The 10,562-nt window shown below is 43.0% G+C and overlaps 1 protein-coding gene across 1 annotated transcript in view; it reads left to right on the top strand.

Moving 5' to 3' along the window:
- Window positions 1-856: 856 nt before the first annotated feature.
- LOC101953943 (gonadotropin-releasing hormone II receptor-like) overlaps window positions 857-10,562 on the top strand; it is a 51,826-nt gene continuing 42,120 nt past the window's right edge. The window contains exon 1 of the mRNA XM_065559200.1: window positions 857-966. The gene's annotated coding sequence lies outside the window, so the exon portion shown is untranslated. The remainder of the gene's footprint in view (window positions 967-10,562) is intronic.

Here is a 10,562-nt window from a genome sequence, read left to right as displayed (position 1 = left end):
TTGGAACAAGTGTTGAAAGAGAAAGTAGTTAAGGACATAGAGGTAAACGATAATTGGAATAAAATACAGCATGCTTTTACAAAAGGTAGAGTGTGCCAGACCAACCTGATTTCTTTTTTTGAGAAGATCACTGATTTTTTTTAGTGGATCTAATCTACCTGGATTTCAGTTAGGCAATTCCTACAGTACCACATGGGAAATTATCAGTTAAATTGGAGAAGATGGGGATTAATAAGAGAATCAAAAAGTGGGTAAGGAACTGGTTAAAGGGGAGACTACAACGGGTCACACTGAGAGGTGAACAGTTAGGCAGGAGGGAGGTTACTAGTGCTGTTCCTCAGGGATCAGTCTTGGGACCTACGATGGGGTATACAAACCCCACACTGGGGCAGAAGGGACTAAAGGACAGTATTGAGCCCAGTTAGACCTGCCCCTCCAACCCATGTTGCTACTGGAGGCCGGGTTGAAAAGGGAGCAACCCAGCTCTGGAGGCTGGGGAGGAGGTGCAGGCCTAGGCCGGGGAGGAGTGCAGGCCTAGCTTGCAGGCTCCTGCTCCATATACTATATCAGCGATTCTCAAACTGGGGGTTGAGACCCCAAAGTGGGTCATAAGTTCCTTGTAATGGGGTCACCAGTGCTGGTTAGACTCCTCGCCAAAACCCGAGACAGACGGACAGCCAAAACCCGAGGGCTTCAACCCCAAGCAGCGGGACTCGAGCTTCACCAGGGCCAGCATTAGACTCACTGGTGCCCAGGGATGATGCTGAAGCCTGAACAACTTAGCTTCTCAGGCCCCCCCTGTGGCATGGGGCCCGCACAATCGCCCTGCTTGGCACCCCCTGAGGCCGGGCCTAAGAGTAGAATAGCCTCAACGTGGAGAAAAACCTAATTGTTGCTGTCGCTTCACTGCCTCCCAGAATGACAAGGCTCGCAAGTGAAAACCAGGCTCAAGCATCACACTGAAATGTGAGTACAATATTCATATTCCAATTGATGCATTTGATAATTATATGGTAAAAATGAGAACGTCAGCAGCACTTTTTCAGTAACGGTGAGCTGTGACACGTTCGTATTTTTATGTCTGGTTTTGTAAGCGAGTCGTTTTTAAATGAGGTGAAACTTGGGGTACATAAGACAAATCAGACTCCTGAAAGGGGGACAGGGTCTGGAAAGGTTGAGAACCACTGGGCGAGAGACACCTCCCGGAAGTAGTATATGCTGGGCCCGGCTGGGGCTGACAGTTTGGCTTCCTTTTTATTTTTCCTTATCTGGCACCAGAAGCAGAAGCAATGGTAGGAAGCGACCCAGGGAGGGTAACTCAGACGGTGCACCCAGGCCTCTTCCTGGGGTCAACACTCCTAACCCTCCTAGGGCTCTGGGTTGTAGCCCAGTGGAATGGGTGGACCCAGGCTCTCCAGCCACTCTCCCACAACTGTGTGGATGCCACCCAGCCCGCCGAGGACCCTACTACAGGACCAGTGTTACCGAACATTTTCATTAATGACCTTGGCACAAAAAGTGAGTGTGTGCTAATAAAATTTGCGAACGACACAAGGTTGGGAGGTATTGCCAATACAGAGGATGTGTCTGTCACTGTCTCTGAATATTTTGCACTGGATTCCAAGAGTCACTATTTCAGGAAGATGCATGACAAAGACTTTCTCTGCAAAACAAGGAGAAGGTTATTCCACATGTGAAGAAAACTAAACGGGATATTAAAACTAGACTGCTGCGGGCGCAGGCCTGTCTGCTTGAGATTTTCCAGCTGTACTTGTCTGAGCCTCCCCTGTCAAGGATAAACGCAGCTGGAGAGGCTACAAAGAATGTTCAGGAGACATACACACATTGCTCGGGGAAAGACCACCAGCATGTTCGTGCAGAGGTTCATTAAAAACAATTCCCCATGGAATTCAGACCTGGTGATCGGTCTCTGGTTTCACCATCACTCACCTGCAATCATTGCACCAGGTTAATGGTAGATTGGTCAGTGCATGGGGCATGTTGAATGCCATGGTCTGTCGCATGCAGAGCTTGAGTCTGACAGGTATTTCTCCACAGGGAGTTCAGATTCTTTCCACTAGCCGAATATGGAAGATACCATCCGTTCTCCAGCTTGGCAGGGGGATGTTGCTTTGCTCCCATGCATCCTCAGAGTTGTAAGCCACACAGCCAGACAAGAGCTGAGTATTTCCAACGTGTGATGTGCTGATAACAAACATGATATGTGGCTGTCCTTGGGCCTGTCCAATGTGGTTTATCCTCACATTCTCCAAGACTGCTATGATGTCTATATAATAATGCACTGTATTTGTATGCCTGCCTGTCTTCCAACAGGTTATATGTGTTTTCTGCCATAAATAATGGCAGAGCAATGTATGAGTGCATAGGATTGTGTCACCATGTAGTGGTTAACCTAAGTTACTGTTGTCTCTAATGTGTGCCATGTCGCCCTCCAGTGGCTGACGTCTACTGAGGACGTAAAACTTGTATATATACTATTATTACATATACATGATTCTTGTGGGTCACAATTCATTCATTTCTAATATTGTAGTTCCTGAGGCTGCGTGAGAAAGGTTTTAGCTTTCACTGTTTACTCTTTTTGTGTGAGGGATACTTGGGAGTTTTCTTAGTCAAATACCTTCTCTGTGTTTTATTGTGCAAACTAACCCATTTCTAGTGGACACGGATCTGAAGATCCAAATACTGCAGAACTTTGGGCTCCAGATCTCATTCTAGAGCCAAATGTCACGCCGTATCTTCAGTGGTCCAAATAAGAGCCCCTAATCAGGACAACACCCAAACTTTGAACAATTTCAGCTCCGGGTTCAAAATCCAGATCTGAACTCACAGTTCAGAATCCCTCCAGAGTCTCCGGTTTCTAGGATTTTCAACCAGCACAAATTTATTCAGTATTTAAGACGGAGGAATGTGTTAGAATGAAATGGACATTTTTTCATCCTTTTTTTTCCTTCTTAATGCTTTTCACCTGTTAATTTTAAAGCTGGAATTAATTGAAACTTCATCTTTCCCTGAATTAGCATTCAGTCCAAAGCCAGAATTCCTCCTGAGGCTAAAGGGATGATGCATCCAGAGGTCCGTAGAGATTGTCTAGGACTTAAAGGGCTTGTCTGCTCAGCTTCCATGCCAGGCCACCTGCTCTTCACTCTCCTTCCCATTTGCTACTGTGGATTAACTCTCAGGAGGCTGTGTGGTTTCCTACACAGTTACTTCTATGATTTGATATAGGAAGTATAACTAATTGTAAAACAATAGTGTATTTATCTGAATTTTGCATGATAAATTTTCCAACAGTGACCAGTACCAGAACTTCAGGGGGAGTGTATAGAACAGTGTAATTTTAGAGAGATCCACCCTAGTTTTCCCCAACCAGTTTCTGGCAATCAGAGGTTTAGGATCACCCCAAGCATGGGGTTACATCCCTGACTATCTTAGCTAATAGCTGTTGATGGATCTATTATCTAGTTCTTTTTTTAACCCAATTATACTTTTGGCTATCACAACATCCCAAGGCAATGAGTCTGCTAATCTAAATCTTATTCTTTTCTGTTCTGGTTTTTATACTGCACCCATAACCATGGTATCTGAGCACCTACTCTTGTTTGCCTGGCTACATTCCCATTCACACTGCCAGCCTCCCATAGGGATTTGATGCTAATCTCCCTCTGCTTATGTGTGGATTTCTCTGTAAGTTCCTCCCTCTTGCATCTTTATGCAAAAGGAGAATACAGGATTTTAAGTAACAATGGCCCAGATCCTCACACATATTTCAGCACCTAAATACCTTTGTTCTGGGCCTAATTGCCCACTTGGTTCCACAGCAAACACTGTTTTACAATAAAGTTAAATCCATTCTAGAACAAGGAACTGGGAGTTCTGATTTCATTTACCACCTGACTCCTTGGAGCTACCCAACCATTCTACAGGGATAACTAATGCCGACTTTTTTTTTTTTTTTAATCTTGTTTGATACCCTAGTCCCCAGCAATGTTTTCCATGTTATATATTCAGTCTTGGAGATGTCATAGAGTCCCAGGGGCCCACTGTGAGGTTTGAACCATCATCAGACCTTTCAGGCACAAAATTATTTTGTAACTTAAAACAAACAACCCTTCAGCTTAAAGTCATGGCCCAGCTGCCTAAAATCTTTGGAAAAGATCCAGAAAATGTACTACAGTAGTTTGCTTTTATTGCACAAAGGAGAATTTACAGGCTGTGACTAGGAGTCAAGGAATGACCAGACATTTCCCACTGGAAGGATTTGGTTATGAGTTAAACTGTGGACCATGGTTAAATGCTATTCAGTTTTACATACATCATTTATGTAACAGATGTAAAACCTACCTCTGAAGTGTTAAAAGCACTGTGGGAGTTTGAGAATCTGTGGCTGGTGAAAGATTAATTTTAAGCTACAACTATAATTCTGGCAGGCTTTGCCTAAAATACCAAGCAAATTAGGAATTAAGGTTCAAAGAAAAAAAGCATGGTACCTGGGGACCTCAGGAAGCATGTTTCATATCAGTGTTTCCAAAACAAAATACTGCAGGATAATTATCACAAAACAAGCAGGGGAGGATGGTCCCTGTCTCATTCCTGACTTCTCAACATGTTGTAATGCACCACGCCATGGATTAAAAGCTGGTTCCTGTAAACAAAAATATGAGGGCAACACTTTTTTCTTAGCCACTAAGTGTGAAATATTCATATGGAACCACAGAAAAGTAGAGTCACAGTTGTTGTTTTATTTGTGAGATATATTGATTGTTGTAGCCCCTAGGAGCCCTAGTCATTGGCCAGTACCTGTGGTATTAATTTAGATGGAATATGTGAGCTAAAGGTTTTAACATAACCCAGTCTCTGTCCAACATTAAACAGTGTTAAACAAGGTCCGGGGTTTGGCATACAGAGACCTCAGCCTGCTTGGTACCATCAATACCCTATTAAAAATCCTTTAAACCTTTTATTAAAGATAAAGAAAAGAAGGGAAATCATTTAAGTATTTGAAATGCAAAGTGTTAAATAAGGCTTTCATTTTAACAACATCCCTTGTTCCATTTTTCTTTAGCTGGTAAGAGCCCTTAGAAGGGGAAAAACAACAACCCTTGTTTGTCAGTCTCTTAGATGGTATCAAAGATGGTAATAACTGATGGTAAGAGAAGAAATTAGTTGAAATGGGCTGGACCTGTTGTTGTTAAAGTCCGATCCCATTTCATCCGAGGTGGTATTTGGGATTCAGCTGGAGCCAGTAGAAGTAGCAATGTCATCTGGGTCCCTCTCTCTGGCCTGGTCTGCTCAGGCCATCTCTCGGCATCAGGTTGATGAAGGCCTGGCATTCCAGAAAATGGTGGGAGAGGCAGCCATAATGGTGAAGCCAAAGTCTCTTTCTTTAAAGACCCAGAAAGGGAATGGTGGGCAGAATAGCCCATCCCCTCATTGTTTTGTCCACCAATTAGGGTTCACTGTTTTCTGGTTCCACACTTTTCTTGTTTACCAAGCATGATCTTAACACAGTCCTCGAGTTATATCAGTAGGGCTTTGGGTTTGGACTCCTTCAGTGTTGGCATCTCTTTATTGTGCCTTTTCCCATCAACATTTGTTATTATAGGTCATTGTGACATCTTATGAGCTTTCATGTACTTCTTATAAGTTGAGCTCACAATTAGGGTAAAGTTGTAGGGCCAATTATCACAACAGACCCCACTGTATTAGGCATTGTACAAACACAGAACGAAAAGATTATCTCCTACTCCAGGAATTTACAGTTTAAGTATAAAACACGAGACAACAGGTGGATAAAGACAGACAGATGGGGGAGCACAAAGAAACAATGAGACAATACTGGTGAGCATGGTAGGCAGTGGTCTCTTGACTGGGGTTCTTGTTTTCACCTCAGATTGGGTTTATTTAAAGGTTTGTGACCCTTTGAAGCACATCTGGTGCCAGTTTTTGAGGAAATGTTGGTCATGTTGTGCTTTCATATTGATACTGGGGAAAATTTGAGGTTTTGGTGCAAAACTGTGAAAATTTGGTGGCTTTAACTTGCAGTTGTTTCTCTTAGAGATGTTTGGGTTTCTTCAAATGTAAATTAACAGTGAAACTCTGGGGAGTATAGAATGCATAGAATATTAGGGTTGGAAGGGACCTCAGGAGGTCATCTAGTCCAACCCCCTGCTTAAAGCAGGACCAATCCCCAGAAAGATTTTTGCCCCAGATCCCTAAGTTGCCCCCTCAAGGATTGAACTCACAACCCTGGGTTTAGCAGGCCAATGCTCAAACCACTGAGCTATCTCTCACAGAATGCCACACAGAAGAAGAAGAAACTGGAAATCTCTGCCAAGCAAACTGACCACAATTCTCCTAGCTCTGCTAAGTAACATCAGGCCATACTCATCCCTGGTGTATCTCCACCGCCTCCTGTGGAGTTACGCCGGTGATGAATTTGGCGTATTGACTCAATTAGTATCTCCTTGGCATACCGGAACAGATACTCAGCTGGTACAAATTGACTTTAATGGAGCAATGCCAAGGATTGCAGTGGCTGAGGTTTGGCTCTTTCAGAGGGTTAAGGTGCATCCCCACGGAATGGAGTTATTCCAGAGTCTATACTGGGAAATATAATGTTCATGCACAGATCCTGATTTTCAAACATCAACAAGCCAGCTCGCATCAGACCAAAGAAAGCTCTCTGGGCCTGATTCTGCTTCACTGATCTCAATGGAGCTTTGCTGCTGAGTCCCATGGGAGTAGGACCGAGGGCTTCCAAACAATCATATTAGAAAAGTTAGCATCTTTTTTTTCCCAAGTGTAATAACAATTATAGGCTGGGAAAGGGCTCTTTTGTTTGGACTCTTTCTCCAGAAAAGCAAAGAAAATGGGGTTTAATTTAATTTTGGGGCTGAAGCTTGTCAGGCATGTTTCAGCCAGGAGAGTCTGTTTATATTCAGGTTAGAAGGGCTTTGGAAAAAACAACAGATTTAACAGGAACAATAATGCTCTCAATGTCCTGCCCAGCAGCCTTCTTTGCCCCCTTCCACATGAGGAACGACATCCTTTAGCCCTTACTCACATGAGTAGAAGCACTGGGCCAAATTTTGCTCCACCCAACCAACTCAAGTTTGCAGCAAAGCTAAAAGGAATGAATGAATTTGCTGTGTACGTTCCCTGGGCAGGACATTCCTCGAACCTAGTAGGTGTTAAGGCTGCTGAATGGAGCATGCGAGTTGTTTCATACTTTGACTTCACGCAAAGATTGTACACATTTTTTGCTTCATCTACTCATCGTTGGAATGTGTTAGTGTCTTTACAAGGTTGTGAAGCGCTTGTCTAACACTCAATGGTCAGCTCATGCTGACGCAGCGAAGGCTCCGTGTGATGTCTGTGAAGGGATTCAAGCAACTCTTGATTCTTTGGCCAATGATAACCTACCATCAGCCAAGAGACACCATGTATGATGGTCAAAAACTCAGTAAAAAATGGACAAGCTGGAGACCGTATATGTCACGATTCTTTGGCATGACATTCTCTTCTGTTTCAGTGAAACAGGCAAGACTATATAAAAAAGGAGATGCACTTGTCTGTTGTCATCATCATCCGATCTTTGAAGTCATATACACAAGACCTGAGAGACCAATTTGATGAATATGAATGCAAGGCAAAGGCAGAAGGTCCAGAGGCTGATTACAGTAACCGTAAAACAATGAAGCTGTTGCCTAAGTCACTTTGAAGAGTTGCAGAGTATGTTTACATGCAGTGTACGTTTGTTTATTGAGAACAGGTCAATCCAGGCATGAACCAAACCCGGACATCCACCAGTCTTGGCATCCTTGAGCTAGAGGCGTGGCAGAGATGCAAGGATAAGAACAACCTGCTAGTGACACCAAGTCTGGGCCTTACAGCTTGCATATGTTTTCCCAATGGCTTGCCTATGAAGTGCTGGTGATGATGATGTTTCAGCGCAGATCAGTTAGAATTTTAACCTTCTACCCTCATCAGCACCTTCCTAACCAACCCGGAAGGAAACAGCATTGAAGTTTCAAAGCAGGCCGGGGCTTCAGGAGTGACCGTGTGTGCAAGCAGAAGATGAATGTATACTGTGCTTCAAAGCCAACATCTGGTTATTTCATAGTGCCTCTTTAAAATGGATTTCCAGATGGTGAGCCTTGCCAAGAATAAAGCAGAACCCATTGTTCTCTCTTGACGTGATAGAAGGAAGAAGTAAAGAATAGAGCAGGTTTTTATATTTTATGAACTTTTTATTTCTAATTTTTAACGTGCCAACCTGTGTATCATTGTCTAGCATGAAACAGGCCAATGCTTGGACACAATAGGAAATAACACACACAAGAGAAAATAAAATAAACACGTGGCCATCTAAATATACAATTGTGGCGCTGCTTGCAAGAAACAGTGAGTTCATTCCATGGCAAAAAGGGCTTTAATATACCCTTGTGCTCCCTTGATCCTGGGCCAGCGGGGTGCCAGTCTGGTTTCCTGGCGTAAGTTTGAGCAGCCTGAAGGCTGCTCCAACACCCTGACAACCCAAGGGGCTATTGCAGCAGCAGGGGTAATGGTGGGAGGGGGCAGGAAATCCTCTCTCCAGCTATAGCCTCCACACCAGCTACATCAGGTTTCTTCAAACCTTTGTGTTGGTGACCCCTTTCACATAGCAAGCCTCTGAGTGCGCCCCCCCCTTAATCAATTAAAATATTTTAAATATTTAACACTATTATAAATGCTGGAGGTGAAGCGGGGTTTGGGGTGGAGGCTGACAGCTCATTACCCCCTACATAATAATCTCACAACCCCCTGAGGGGTCACAGCCCCCAGTTTGAGAACCCCTGAGCTCCAGGGAGTGGGATGGCAGCCCAACACTTGTTAACACTGAAGCTGTAGACGGGTTCTTTCTGTGCAGCATTTTGTGAGACTGTGTTACCAGCATGCCACATAAAATTATAAACTATACTGTAAAAAAAGCCAGAGAAGAATTGCTTTCAAACACTATAGATTAGCTCTTATAAATTGCCCTGTATTTAAGTGCCTCTGTGCCATACTGTGATATTTATTAAGTAATTTTAAAGAAGTGTATCAGTGCATTTTCTTTGGTGTATAAATTAATCCGTGCCAGCAGCCCAGGACTCCAAAGCAACCCTACCACAGCAAACCAGTGTGTTCTTGTGGTGGAGGCAAAATACATTTTGACAAGAGAGACTGATTTTAGTTTGAACCATCAGAGAAATTGTAGCTACATCTTTTAATTTAATAAAAAGTTTGAATGTGGATCTAGAGTTTCCCCAGGTTTGGGGTGGAATCCTGGCCCAACTGAATTGAATGGAAATACTCCCATTGATATCAGTGGATCTTTGGATATAGGATTCTTGTTTGGATCCATCTCCAATGTAAATTATTATTTTTTTAAAAATAGCTTCTTTTTAAATGCACTTTGCAAAGGGAAATCAAATCTCCCCCACCACACTCCCTGAACAAGATCTTCTTCATCTTTATGCCTGCTTCAATTTCATTATCTCATTAGGGACTTAAGTGGTTTTTAGCAATAGGGAAATACAGTTAAGTCTAACTATTTCACTGAGGAATTATTCGTTTATTTGCGAGCTGTATCTTCTTCATTTCATAGATTCCAAGACCAGAAGGAATCATTGTGATCATCTGGTCTGAGCTCCTAGATAACTTGCCCAAAATAATTCCTTGAGCAGATACATCAGAAAAACATCAAATCTTGATTTTAAAATGATCAGTGATGGAGAATCCACCATGACGCTTGGTAAATTGTTCCGCTAGTTAGTTACTCTCAATATTAAAAATTTATGCCTTAGTTAAGGCCTACAATATTCCAGTGCACATATACACTCAGGAATATTTCTCCATTAAGTTTCTTTAGTAGGACAAAGACTTTTGGCACAGCGTTTCTTTAACATACAAAGAAATTGGGTCACACGTTTTTCAAAGCACCTGTCTTTACATGTCAGTCATTTCCACCAACAGCGTTCTAAAGAGAAGGAACACTGCAAGTAAAGGGGGATCGATGGTTCTTCTTACCCACCTTCCCCAATGTTGGGACCGGGCCTAAGTTGGCCTAATGGAGAAAAGGTCAGAGCCATGATTTAGAGTGAGACCACTGAAAAACAGCAGGGCAAGTTTGAATTTGCATTAGAGATGGGGAATGAACCAATACCTGGTAACCAAGTCTGACAGATGCAAATCACATTGCTAAATGCATCACTGAAAGGTGCTCAGAGATGGGTCAGGATCTACTCAATATACATGTAGGCAGGATGACCAGATGTCCCAATTTTATAGGGACAGTCCCGATTTTGGGGTTTTTTTCTTATATAGGTTCCTATTACACCCCCCCTCCCGATTTTTCACACTTGCTGTCTGGTCACCCTACATGTAGGTGCAATAGCTTTATCACTGGGGAGTGGGGGACTACTCCTAAAAATTATATTGAGAAATCTGAGGGATTCAAATGATTCTGAAAACTTTTCTGAGGCAGAAGCATAGAATCAGGGACTGATTCTTCTTTC

The sequence above is a fragment of the Chrysemys picta genome, chromosome 10 (assembly GCF_011386835.1).
Source record: "Chrysemys picta bellii isolate R12L10 chromosome 10, ASM1138683v2, whole genome shotgun sequence".
Classification (NCBI taxonomy): domain Eukaryota; kingdom Metazoa; phylum Chordata; order Testudines; family Emydidae; genus Chrysemys; species Chrysemys picta.
Note: the sequence above shows the minus strand (reverse complement) of the source record. Positions and strands in the feature narration are given on the sequence as shown.